Genomic DNA, 14822 nt, shown 5'->3' on the forward strand with positions numbered 1-14822 from the left:
TTTTATGGCGGTTGGCAAACAAGTGATAGGTGCATTCCCACCACCTGGGCTGGAGTGTGGACCCTTGATGTAAGGAAGAATATATTTGGGTCATTCCACGAAATCGGTGCCTTTTCCAAATGGAAAAAATTTAAAAATTAAATGTTTAATCAGCATTTTTTAAATATCCATGAAATGAAGACACCTTAAAATGACAAGAAATTTTATTGTGCCATCTCAGGCAATGTAATTTATTATTTTATGATTATGTTTCTATGTTTTGGTATTTTTGTCAACCCTGTTACAGACACAAGCGTCACTACAAACTATAGTTTAATTATAACTATGTGTTCACATATATGAGCAGCATTTTAGTTTCTCTTTTCACTGGGATTGTTTCAAATTTTGGATTTTTAAAAAAAAAAAGTTATATTTGTCATTCAGATGACCAAGAGCATCCTAATTTTGGAGGGTGACCACCTGTCAGTTAAGAAAAATATATATATTTGTACAAGAGAGACATTAAAAAAAGGGCTTTGTCCAAAATAAAATATAGTTAAAGTTACAATGGAAAAACCTGGGAGGCCTGTATCAAATATATATATTTTTTTATTTATTTTTTACAATTTTTATGAAATTAATGACGTTATATTCACAGGACTGACCAGAGTAATAGGGATGACAGGACACACATTCTTCAGCACACTGCACATATTTACTTAATACTGTGCAGTTTTACAATTTTAAATTGCATTATATTGTTTTGCACTTACTTAGCATCTAATGTAAATCTAATGTTTTATGGGTATTGTAATTAGATAATGTTTGTCTGTGTCCCCTCACAGAACTTCAGATATACTGATCTGGTTCAATTATTAGGCAAGGAAGATGATCAGACCTTGGTCTTTCTTTGATCATCTGAAACCAGACCAAGATCTTGACTTTCTTGAACATTGCAAGACTGGGATGAAGGTCTGCAGTCACCTTGCAGCTCTTGTTAGTAATTCAATTTACATGGATGCATTATTGACAATGAGTTATGGGGAAAAAATAAAGAGTTTTATTGAGATTATCCTTGTCATTAACAACAACAGTAATAATAACAATACCAATAATACTAACTAAAATGTAACTCATGCTCATATGCCATGGAATGATATGCAATAGCTTAAAATTATTGGGTGACCCTTAAAAATGTTTGCATTTTACACAGACAGTCTTTAAAAACAGGGTGACACTTAATCTATGTCATTCCTGTTACCCAAATGTCAAAACCTGTTACCCTGAAAGGTAACAGGGATGACAGTAACAGGTTTGACAATTTCAAACTAATTAGCTAATTTCTAGCTAATAGTCAAGTTCACAAAAGCATATGTTGTACACTTTGAAAGAATTTTACTTGCAGATATTGATTATATTGAATGCAATAAATAATTGTTGAAATTTACATTTTAAAAATGGTAACAGTATTGACACTGCATGATGGCCCCCCCTCAGTCAATCCTCATAAATCATCAAAAATAAAACATTATAGAAGTGAGAGAGAAACATGTTTGTGTTTTAAGTGTTGGAATTCTGGTTGAGAGGTTGTTTAACCTCTTAGAAGTGATTTCACTTGATTGTACATTATTTTACAAGCGTTTTTTGATGAGGGTAACAGGATTGACATGAAATCAGGACACCAATAAAAAGATTTACATTTTATAGAAAAAAAATCCATACTTGTGCCAAAAGCATTGCTTAACAATGAGATTATATTTAAAACAATATGCAAATGTGATTTTTATATAATTTTTCCTTCATTTTGCAAATTAAAAGAAAAATCACAGTGAGGGACAGGCCAAAAACCTTACCCTTATCAGCATAAATGCTATTTAAATGATTTAAAATAATATTTAATTTAATTTTTTTGATGTAATATTGGTGAAAGAATACATAGTATCGTTATGTTTTTTAATAGCAAATTTATTCGTTATTATATTAAATCTATGTTTCATTATTTGTTAGGGACACAAAAGGTACCGATTTCATGGAATGACCCATTTATATACAATAAATAAATAAATAAAGCACAAAAGAAATAAAAAGAAGTAAATTTCCTTTCCTAAATCCTATTAAACAGCTCTACTTAAGTACCTTATCAATGCAACATATATTCTATTATGATTTCCTCCATTATGTAGCAGAGTTTTAAGTGAAAAATTACCAGTTCCCATAATTCTTTCATCAGGTATGCCTAGGGCTTAATTTGTGCCAGAACAAGCCGGATCCGGATCCGGCACCTCCGAAATCTGATCTGGCGCCTCATTTTGGTGGATCCCCCTCCTAAACGCAACAATGAAAGACGTTTGTGCTGACCTATAGCATGCAGGGGGCAACTGCACATTTGCCGAGGTGCATGCAAGATCAGTGTTGGCGCCCCCTGTATTCGAGTAGCCCCTAACACTAACTCCCGCAATAAACTTTCTGCAAGTCAGTGACCAAAAGCCCATTAACTAGAAAGTGCATGGAAGGATGCAAACTCGACAGAAGTGAAAAAAAAATAAAAATCGACAAAGGTTTGGACCTTCTTCCCCCATTTTCAATACCATAGGGAAAAAAGTGAAAAGTAAACTCTTGATGGCGGACCCCAGACAGTAGAACACATTTTTTTATATTCAAAAACTAAGTAATATTGCTCCCTTAGTTTGGTAATTTGAAATATATACACTCCCCTCCAAAAGTATTGGGACAGTGAGGCCAATTCCTTTATTTTTGCTGAAGACTGAAAACATTTGGGTTTGACATCAAAAGACTAATATCAGACAAGAGATTTACGTGTCGGCTTTTATTTCCAGGTATTTACATCTCTGACACACAACTTAGAAGATATCACCTTTTGTTTGAACCCACCCATTTTTCATGTGAGCAAAAGTATTGGAACAGATAGAATTAACATCGATTAAAGTGAAAAAGACTTAATATTTAGTTGCAAATCCTTTGCTTTCAATAACTGCATCAAGCCTGTGACCTATTGTGATGCTTTTCCAGGCTTTCAGCGCAACCTCTTTCAGTTGTTGTTTGTTTTGGGGGGTTACCCCCTTCAGTCTCCTCTTTAGCAGGTAAAAGGCATGCTCTATAGGGTTTAAGTCTGGAGATTGACTTGACTCAATCTAAAACCTTCCACTGCTTGCCCCTGATGAACTCCTTTGTTGTTTTGGCAGTGTGTTTTGGGTCATTATCTTGCTGCATGATGAAGGATCTGAGACTGTGGAGTTCATTTTGCTGCTGCCATCATGTGTTACATCATCAATGAAGATTAATGAGCCCGTTCCAGAAGAAGCCATGCAATCCCAAGCCATGACATTACCTCCACTGTGTTCCACAGATGAGCTTGTATGTTTGGAATCATGAGCAGATCCTTTCTTTCTCCAAACTTTAGCCTTTCCATCACTTTGGTAAAGGTTAATCTTTGTCTCATCAGCCCATAAAACTTTGTTCCAGAATTTTTGAGGCTCATCTCTGTACTTTTTGGCAAATTCCAGCCTGGCCTTCCTATTCTTCTTGCTAATGAGTGGTTTGCATCTTCTGGTGTAGCCTCTGTACTTGTGATCATGTCTTCTGCGAACAGTAGATTATGATACCTTCACTCCTGCCCTCTGGAGGTTGTTGTGGATCTCACTTAGAGTTGTTTTAGGGTCTTTCCTGAAAGCTCTCACAATGTTTCTGTCATCAGCTGTAGTTGTTTTCCTTGGTCTACCCATTAGATATCTGTTACTTAGTACATCAGTGGCTTCTTTCTTCTTCAGAACATTCCAAACGGTTGAAATGGCTATGGCCAATGTGTGTGCAATATGGCTCTAATTGATTTTCCGGTGTAATGGAGCCAACGAGACGTGAGACATGCGGATCCATTTGCAGGCTTTTATTAGACAGGGACGTGGTCATAACACAGGCAGGGTCAAACAACGGCAAACAGGTATGGCATGGGCAAGACACAGAGTAATCGTGGGTTGACGATTGGCGAACAATATCCAACAGGGTAAGGCAGAGAGATAATCCAGGTACAAGGGCAATAGTCCAGGCGAGGCATAAACAGAGTCCGAACGGTGAGACAGGAGTAAATACATGGAACACAGACTAGAACACAAGAAACGGGTTCTGTATCGCAGCTAACACTAGGGGAGTGATAAACGCAGAACAATACTGAAACTGAACAAGAAACACGGTAAGGCAGCTAGCACTTGAAGAGAGCTATACTCAGATCAATACTCGGCAAACTGTGAACGGAAGTCCATGGTTTATATAGAGTGTGTGATTGTGCGATAGTTCTCAGGTGTGAGCCTGTGATCAGTGCAATCAGCTGTGTGTGTAGTCAGTGCAATGGATGATGGGAAATGTAGTCTGGTGAAGTGCAACAGTAGTGTAGTGCAAGAGTCCATGTGATGAGCGAGTGACCTCTGGTGGTGAGTGAACGGAAGTTCATAGACCGGATTCATGACAGCCGGCATGTAAATCTCTTGTCTGATATTCATCTTTTGATGTCAAACCCGAATATTTTCAGTCTACAGCAAAAATAAAAAAATTGGCCTCACTGTCCCAATACTTTTGGAGGGGAATGTATAAATTATATATATATACCCTGCCTGTGAAAACCCAGCTAAAGTCATTTTTTGGTGATTTACTATTTTCTTCATAAAATCATCCTTCATAAGGTAAAGAACATTCTTTGAAAATGTAACCTTGATATCTTTAATACTGACTGAGTAAGATCATGCCAATGATTGAAACCATAGTGAAATTAATGGTTGAAATGTTATCTCATAATTAGATTTTGAGACTTTAGCCTGTATTTCACAGACAGGTGGCTGTGAAAATAAATCTGCATTGTTTATCCTTTTGATCTTTCATTCAAAAAATTATTCTTGAAATTTTTCTTGAAACCCTCCTGAAAAATATGCGGTGATGTAGGGGCTGTTTGATTTTTTTTTATTTTTAGGCTTTCTGACCCCAAGACTCAACTAATCTCTACAATTCTCCAGCTGTGATCCTTGGAGAGTCTTTGGCCACTCAAACTCTCCTCCTCACCGTGCATTTGGACGATATAGACACACGTCCTCTTCCAGGCAGATTTTTAACATCTTTAGTTGATTGGAACCTCTTAATTATTGCCCTAATGATGGAAATGTGGATGTTCAATGCTTTAGCTTTTGTCTTACAGCAACTTTCTGTTTTGTGAAGCTCAACAATCTTGTTCTGCACATCAGAACTATATTCTTAGGTTTTAGTCCTTGTGATGGATGATTAAGGTACCTTTCTGATTGTCTGCAATTAATGTGTAAGCAAGTGCAGTTTGACGTTTTCTTTACAAATCAGTTGTGAATGCCTCTGAACTAATGTAATCACAGTGCTGTTAAATGCCCAGTGGCCACATCACTTTTTACCATAGTAACTGTCGTTTTACTGTGGTATTTGTAGTTAAAACACAGTAAACACAATACTTACCATGGTTTTACCACAGTAGCTTTGGTTAAAATAGTCTGCTATGTAAATTTAACAATGTTTTTACTGCACACTATTTGAAAAGCACAACACTAACCATGATTTTACTATAATTACTGTGTTTATTGTGTACTCTTTGTAGTTAAAGCACAGTACACAACACTTAACATACTTTGAAAACTGTGTTTTTACTGTGTAATGTTACTATTTGTAGTTAAAGCAGAGTAACACAACATTTACCATATTTTTACCACAGTAATGTAGTTTTAATGTGGTATTTGTAGTTAAAACATGGTATCCACAATTACCTTGTTTTACCACTGTAACTGTGTTTTTACTGTGTACTTTGTAGTTAAAGCACAATAACACAACATTTACCATGTTTTTACCACAGTAACGTAGTTTTAATGTGGTATTTGTAGTTAATCACATAACTTGCCATGCCTTTAATACTTTTATGTAAAAAAAAATGTAATTCAATATTTTTTTGTCTTTCAGTTTCTTCAGATCACATACATCTCCATCTCCTACAACAACCTTTAGTGTCCAGCAGCTGTTTATCAACAGCCCACTCTCTCTCTCTCTCTCTGTCAGCTTTTCCTTGCCTATTTTAACTGTTATTCATAATTAATTTATTGTTCTATTACAGTATTACGCCAATGTGTCATTCAGTAAGACAAGGTACAGACAATTTATAATTGTTGCACTGGACTTTCCATTGATTCCTGTTGAATGTTGTTGGAGGTATGGGCTATCACTATGGGCTATCACTATCTTGCAGTTGTTCAGTTGGTAAGTTTCTTTTATGTGCCGTAACATCTGAGCTGTCGCAGTAGAGCTGTTCTTGAATGCAGTCTTCACAGCAGATATCTGATGGGTTCAGGCAGCAGTGCAGTACTTGGTGGCCACTGAATTGATATCTTCATCAACTGGCTTCATCCTCCTTCAAACAAACAGACAAAACAATAAGTCAATGATAACTCCAGAGAAATAGTTTTGGTGAATAGGTGCAGCATATTCGGTCATTTCCTTCCCAAATTCCAGAGATGATGCACAGCTGATTTGCTCATTCTAGGAGCTATGAAAAAAAGATGTGTATGTGAAAAATGATAACTGCTGACTTGAAGACTCCTTTGAGAGATCAACATCAAATGCTGTACTACATTTGACTGTATTTCTTGAATACATACATACCAATGGAAATGTGCAGATTTTCAGTTCTCCGTCTTCTCTGTTTGGGCACAAGAAGACCATGTTCATTCCCAACAGGACTGCTTTGACTGGCTTGCTGTGATTGATTTTCTTTGTGTTTTTGGTCTTCCATTTTGGCTGTAAAACAAGAAAATATCTATTGACCCCATGTTTAATTAATGCTGTTGGTTAAACATATAAATTAAGACACATATATTTAAGTTCATTCCCCAAAAGATTCAGGTCAGAGGATTTGATGAATAAATATTGATTACAGTTTTCTACAAACCTTATCTGGCGAGGGCTCATCATGACAAGAACTCGCTGACCCTCACTAGTAGCCGTTCAGTTGACAAAACTGAAAAAGGCCATCATGCGAACTCTCTGTTTTTACCTTACAACAGAGCAAAAATAATGTGTGAGTGAGTGAGGGAGTAAAGGACTAAGATGAAGAGAAATAGGCAAAGAGAGGCAGAATTGTGTGTTTAAGTTTAACGAAAAAGTGTTTTTTTTTTTTTTTAGAAAAAGCTGTATCAAGCTATATTAATATGAATTATTTTAAACATGAGTCTATACCGCAGCTATTTAACATTTAATGACAGAGTAACAATATCATCAGAATCTATTTTCATTTTTTTTTTAACATTTAAAAAGACAGAGGAACAATATAATTGGATATTAATTTTCCAGCTGATGAACAATAAAGACAGCCAATCAGAATTCACCTGACTTTAAAGAGCTTGAGCATTTAAAGTGGCAGACAACAACTTAACTGCAGCATGTATAATAATAAACTGAATGTTATCATTTGTTGGTGTGGATGATAAAATACAGCAGTTCTCATTATAGTATATATAGTGATCTGATTTGGCCAAATTAATTGAAGATCTGATTTGTCACGTGACAATTTAAACTAGCATTTCCAGACTCTTGCTTAGACAGATGTGTTCAATAAAAACACGGACAGCGTAAGACTTTGTTGAGGGCTCTTCCTGATGGGGCCGTGGGATATGTAAACCAAAGTTTAAGAAACATCAAATGCTGTGCAAAATGTAACTGCCGTAAAGTTCAGTCAAAGGGTTAAGACCAGCACAGACGTACCATTGGAAATGTTTGCCTTTGCAGCTTTTGGTCTTCTCCATAAACACACAAGATGGCCAGATTCATCCCTCTCCACAAACAAGACAAGACAAGAGTTCGACAGGCCTTCCTTTGGTCTTCCTTTTTAGCTGAAACAAAGAAAACAGAAAATGTTGAACCTTTGGCAGCTTCTTCAGGTTCAGCACTGGGAGCTTCCAGTACTAGTTACCTGTTAATATTAGCAGCTTTTTGACATAACCGATCAAAATTCGATTCTGAGCTTTGAAAATATGCCATGATGAAAAAGAGAAAGGAAGAGAGCAAAAATGTGTAAATTAATTATGAATAACAGTTCAGAAAAATAGGCAAGGAAAAGCTGACAGAGAGAGAGAGAGCTGTTGATAAACAGCTGCTGGACACTAAAGGTTGTTGTAGGAGATGGAGATGTATGTGATCTGAAGAAGCTGCAAGACAAATAATATTGAATTACATTTTTTTTTACATAAAAGTATTAAAGGCATGGTAAGTTATGTGATTAACTACAAATACCACATTAAAACTATGTTACTGTGGTAAAAACATGGTAAATGTTGTGTTTTTGTGCTTTAACTGCAAATAGTACACAGTAAAAACACAGTTACTGTGGTAAAACAAGGTAAGTGTTGTGGATACCGTGTTTTAACTACAGATACCACATTAAAACTATGTTACTGTGGTAAAAACATGGTAAATGTTGTGTTTTTGTGATTTAAATAGTACACAGTAAAAACACAGTTACTGTGGTGAAACAAGGTAAGTGTTGTGGATACCGTGTTTTAACTACAAATACCACATTAAAACTATGTAACTATGGTAAAAACATGGTAAATGTGTGGACTTTTACATGATCACTTTTCAACCACAGGCTAATTTCAAACAAATATCACAATGAAAACTAACTTTATGCTGGCAGGGTCCACTTGAATGATCTGAACGTCAAACATGTTGAAATAATGGGACAAACAGTACAGTATAGATTTGAAACACGACATAATTTCATTCATAAATACGGGACGATCGACTAACGTTACTTTACGAGACGGGTGGAAACTCTACCTGTACGTGTCTTGAAGTTATCTAAAATCCATATATTTTTAGCAATAAAACACTTCGAATAGCCGGGAGAGTTTAAAACGCAAAAAGCAAGCATTTTAAAGAAACCCACAATGCATTTAGGCGAAAGTATCTGTAGCATCTCCTGTTGCCGGTAGGGGTGCTAATCTAGGGAACGCTCGTATGGGTCGTATTTGAGGATAGTGACAAACGACCTTTACGGTTGTATGAGTTGGAGGACTTGTTGTAACCTACACATAGGAGCCTGATAAAAATGCTCATTTTAGATGAAAATTTCAGATGGCACTTAGAGGCTTTTGCATCTGAACTCTTCAATTGGAGACACTAAATTAAATTAAATTAAACTAAATTAAATAATTTCCCCATATGTGTGTGTGTGTGTGTGTGTGTGTGTGTGTGTGTGTGTGTGTGTGTCCAACTCCTAGTTTTGGGGTTGCGTTGTAAAGGGCAACCTGTGTCAAATAAATACAATAAGCTGTGGCACCCCAATCAGGGACAGCCGAAAGTGAGAGAGAGAATTAATGCTGTATTACTCTTACTTCAGTCATTGTGCAATTTTAGAAATGTAGTTCATAAAAATGTTATTTTTAATTTCTTAATAAGATGTCACACAAAAACCTCCCTTCAATGTTCCTAAAGAAATAACCAAATGGTCATCTTACACTAATGTTAGGAGAGAATTCTGTGGTTTTCTGGGTTTATGCATCAACTTGAACATGATGAAGCTGATGAAGGTCCAATTATTGGTCCACACAAATCTGTTTGGCATTTCTCTGTTCATTGTTTCATTGTTTTGATTTTCATGTTGTTTTTGTATGTTTTAAATATCCTATTTGAAGGGTTTGTATCAAATTAAAATTAAAAGATTAAAATTGGTGCAACATATAAAAGAGGTTATAGAATTATTCCATTTGAAATGAAAGAATTACAACAACTTTTTAATAAGAGCATCAGTGAATCAAAATGAGAACTTTGAGTAACAGTGTGTTTTGTTTTGCAGGTGTGTTTGGTGATGAAGTGAAGGTGAAGGAGGGAGATTCAGTCACTCTAACTGATGATGTTACTGAAAGACAGGGATATGATACGCTTGAGTGGTTGTCTGCAGCTGTACTCATAGCTAAAATCAATATGAAAAGTCAACAGATCTCATTTAATGATAGTCTTGATGAGAGATTCAGAAACAGACTGCTGCTGGACAATCAGACTGGAGCTCTGACCATCATAAACACCACAATCACAGACTCTGGACCTTATATTCTACGTATGAAAGGAACAAATTTGAAGAGCAAGAGCTTTAATGTTACTGTCTATGGTGAGTAGAGAATTATGTTATTTGTCCTGTCTTTATTTCTGTTTTAACATTGTTTTTGACAGTAATGTTTATTCTTTATATTACAACAAGATTTATAAGTTGTTGTTGTTTTTTTCAGTGATGCATATAGAGATGAAGTTATGTATTTTGTGTATGAATTATATGTGTTTTGTCATGTTAAACCTTTTTTCTTTGGTCTTAAGGCTTCTACAGCTGAAGCAGATTTTGCAACAATCCATATGTTCATGCATCTGGATTCTGGATTTAGTTACATTTATTCATTTAGCAGACACTTTTATCTAGAAAATAAATATACCAGGCCATTAAAAAAACTACTTGATAAAAATAATGAACTGGGTTATTTAGTGAATTTGCATTACAAAAAATAAATAAATAAATAAAAAGGTGGCAAACATCATGACTGAGGGTTTTTCTGTTAAAGGCCTACTGTTAAATGGTTCTAGGAAGGTGTGGAAAAGAAAAAAAAAAATATTGAGTGTTAAATGAGAAGCTGAGGAAAAAAAAAACTGACCACAGCCGCTCGGTCGCAAAAATAAATGTGTGAACATTCGTCATTTCTTCAGTTTATATTCCACTCTGCTCTTAGTTTCACTACTATTTTAACGCATTTTTGCATTCATGTCTGTTTAATTCCATGATGCACAGATGTTGAGCCTGATCAATTATCTCTCTATTGTCCTGCGGCTTGTAAAACTGTTGTTTGGTTTAGTTCAGTTTTGGTCCAGTGGTTTTCTACTCTCCACAAACCACAATAAAGCTCCACAGAGCAACTAAACCAGCGACACCAAGAGATTCAGCAAGAGTTCAGCAAGAGATGAGTTCAGTACAACAATCTGAATGATTCACATCAACAAAACATGTATTTTGTGTGAATATAGTAGCAATTGATCAATTGAGAGCAGATGAGAGAGAAGAACTGCGAGTGCATTTTAACACTTTAACCTTCAAACACACTGTGGTTTAATGAGCTTCTGCTAGAACCAATGCAGATAAACAGTCCTTTAAGAAACTGAAGCTCTCAGGAGACAAAAAGATCCTGATACTTCTAGTTTATACATGAACGTGTGAGAGAGAGATGGAGTGTGAAAACCAGAGAAGAAACTGAGCAGTGCATTTGAAATTTAGTTTTTAATACTAAACAGCATTCAGGTCTGCTTTATATAACATAATCAAATCAGGTTTTTAAAAATTACAGAACATTACATAAGACTTCACAGATAATGAGAGCTTGTACAGGATCAGGATCTACACGTCTGTGTGAACTGAAGAGATAAACGAGTTCTGATGACTCAGTATGACTCACTTCTGCAGGATTACTCTTCTGAACAATTTTATACCAATTTTGAACCATTTACAATTGATTTTTGACAGTTTATTGTGATTCTGAATGTCATTGTGTGGCTGATTTAGACTAGAGGTCAAAAGGTCAAACGTCACACACAGAGAGCTGATCAAAATAGGATATTAAATGAATTATTATCAGGGTTTTTTTTTAAACAATCTACATGTCAGAATGTTTTTTAATCTTCATATTCAGTCATTTTAACTCAGTTTAATGGTGTACAGACAGTACATCTCTCCTAAAGACCCTGCTGGAGCGCCAACTAGTGACAGAACATGGAAAAACAACATTATTTTACAGTGTCAAAGGCCTTAAAAACCAATATGTGAAAGCTTAACTGTTTAAATATTTCCGTAATCTGTAAAAATATATTTTCCTAAATTATTATATGAGTTATGTGATCAACACCTGATCCTGTTTTTGATTTTAGTTGAGATTTGTTATATAGCAGCTCAGTTTCTTCACTGAACTCTGATTAAATGTCTATCATAGTGTTTTGAGATGGATATATAATATTTGGAGGATTTTCACAGTATATGTATTGTCATGGCTTTATTGTGTGTATTGTTTTCTCTCTTCTCTTCTGGTCACGATCGCCTCTGCTGGTAGATGTTGTAACTACACTATCTGGAGACACAGAGCATCTTCTTCTTTGAAGGCCATTCAAACGAATACGTGTAGTTGTGTACTCTCTTCCACCTTCAATACCACGACTGACCTGAGACCCTTGAGCAAGACACTGAACCCCCAGCTGCTCCCCGTGTGTGTGTGTGTGTGTATTCATTACTCACTGCTGTGTGTGTTCACTTGGATGAGATAAATGCAGAGCTCATGGTCACTTTCACTTTCTCTCTCCTGCTGAAGCTGCTGTATCTCCCTCTTGTGACTGAATATGAAAATCGCTGCTCACTCTGATATTTCAGTCCTTTAGGAGCTGATATATGGAAAATCTGTTAATTATCACTTTGCTTCTTTGATCCAATTTATACTGATTGACAATCATGTTGATATCTTTCTCTTGTAATGTTTGCTTTTTGGCAAAATTATCCTCTTCCTCATCCTTCTTCTTCTTCCCTGAAAACAGTTGTGCTGCTTATTGAACTCTGAAATATGTGGTGTTTTTTTTCCCCAGTTTTTGATGATGAACCGAAAGTTTAGAACATATTAAAAATATTAAACTGAAAATAGAAATGTGAATTATTTAAAATTATTTAAAATAGCAATGTTTATTAACTGTAAATGTCTTTACTGCTTATATATATATATATATATATATATATATACTGTGGTGTGAAAAATTGTTGGCCCCTTCTTGATTTTTAATTTTTTGCATGTTGTGTCCCATTACATCTGGCGTAAAAGTAACACAGCATTTCATAAAAAGAACATCATACCAACAGTAAAATATGGTGGTGGTAGTGTGATGGTCTGAGGCTGCTTTGCTGCTTCAGGACCTGGAAGACTTGCTGTGATAAATGGAACCATGAATTCTGCTGTCTACCAAAAAATCCTGAAGGACAATGTCCGGCCATCTGTTCGTGACCTCAAGCTGAAGAGAACTTGGGTTCTGCAGCAGGACAATGATCCAAAACACACCAGCAAGTCCACCTCTGAATGGCTGAAGAAAAACAAAAAGACTTTGGAGTGGCCTAGTCAAAGTCCTGACCTGAATCCTACTGAAATGCTGTGGCATGACCTTAAAAAGGCGGTTCATGCTCGAAAACCCTCCAATGTGGCTGAATTACAACAATTCTGCAAAGAAGAGTGGGCCAAAATTCCTCCACAGCGCTGTAACAGACTCATTGCAAGTTATTGCAAACGCCATTTCGACAACGAAAAATGCTACCTGTTAAATTATGATTTATTAATGTCTACACCTACCACAACCCTAAACCTATCCTACAGTAATGCAAATACAGTAATTATGTGTTATATTCGCGGTTGTGGCTAGAAGGGATACAGCTACCGGAAACCAACAATAAATATTTTTTTTCTACCTATTAGATTGTGTTTTATTAATGTCTACACCTACCCCAAACCTAAACCTACCCATACAGTAATGCGGATACATTAAATATTGTTGTTCAGCATGAGAAAAAAGACGCAATATTGTGATGCGCATGCGCAGTAAGCCCTGGTAGGAAAATCTGACGGGTAGGATAAAATGTCAGGACACCGGCACGACTGATTCCTTTCCCTAGACCCCAGGAGGGGGTCTTGATTTCTGGAAACGGGGAAGTGTTTTACATTTTAGATTCTCTTTGTGTCCTGTGTATGTGGGAGTGTGTATGTTGTAGTAGTGAGTTTTAAGGTTTAACGTTATATGAACATGATTACTCTGTGTCAGGAACTTACAGCAACCCTCCTTCACATCAAATAAATGTCACTCCCTGATATTTTGTGATGTAAATGTCATATTAAAACATTTATTTCATATTATTATATACAATCCCTTACATTTAGCACACACCACAATGCTGTGCATTTCAAGGCACTTCAGTATACCTTTAATGTTACCTATGTTTTGTCAATGTTAAAATTATTTTTAATATAAATAAAAAAGTATGACAGGCTTTTATCTAGTCTTTATCACTTTATTAAGATTAAGCAAAACAAAACGACTAATGTTTACTTTCACAAGCCGTCACGTATAGGCTTGTAGTAAGCTGTCTCTTGCCTGGAGACTCAATCAGGTCACAGAAAGTGTCGGGAAACGACACCTCTAGCCATTTCGTTGGGTCGTTTGTCCAGTCACAGATACCGTACGGACAGTCCGTCACTATACGGATCAGTTTTTCGACGTATCGTGCTCTGTCGAGCAGCTAAATGATTTTATGTACACCATTCTGGGTCAACACCATGCTTTTCCAATGAGGGGGAAACGTTCGTTTTACCCAAGCGGCAACCTCCCGCTCCCTCTAGTGAAACCAACACGGAAGTGACTAAAACTGCAATTCATCAACTGGCCGCTGGAGGCTGGCTCCAAAAGGACTCCCCATGTTAAAATGCCCAACTTTACAGCAGAAAAAAACATGTTTACAGCCTGGTACAAAAAATTATTTTGGTCTATATAGCTAATTTTGCCCTTCGTGACAACTGTGAGGGGGGTGAATTTTTTTATAACTCATCCGTTTAAATTATATTAAGCTTTAAAGTTCTGCATAATTAAGGGCGTGGCCACTTGAGTGACAGGTGGACTGCCACGAGCTCTGCTCCAGAGTGTGAAACTCGCTAGTGCGAAACTTAGAAAACTGGCTTTAATGATTTGTATTTGTAACTGATGTTATACTGTGTTCTGCCTTG

General features: G+C 36.1%; 1 long non-coding RNA gene across 2 annotated transcripts; it reads right to left on the reverse strand.

Annotated features, from left to right (window-relative positions):
• Positions 1-5830: 5830 nt before the first annotated feature.
• On the reverse strand, positions 5831-8926 carry LOC131530612 (uncharacterized). 2 transcript variants are annotated; one of them, XR_009268438.1, is made up of 5 exons: positions 8827-8926; positions 7753-7880; positions 6941-7045; positions 6655-6789; positions 5831-6403 (listed from the first exon to the last, which is right to left on the reverse strand). It is a non-coding gene; the product is annotated as an uncharacterized LOC131530612 (long non-coding RNA). The 2 variants fall into 2 exon arrangements; XR_009268439.1 differs by lacking the exon at positions 8827-8926 and adding an exon at positions 7961-8055.
• Between the last annotated feature and the right edge of the window lie 5896 nt (positions 8927-14822).

The sequence above is a fragment of the Onychostoma macrolepis genome, chromosome 22, assembly GCF_012432095.1.
Source record: "Onychostoma macrolepis isolate SWU-2019 chromosome 22, ASM1243209v1, whole genome shotgun sequence".
Classification (NCBI taxonomy): Eukaryota; Metazoa; Chordata; class Actinopteri; order Cypriniformes; family Cyprinidae; genus Onychostoma; species Onychostoma macrolepis.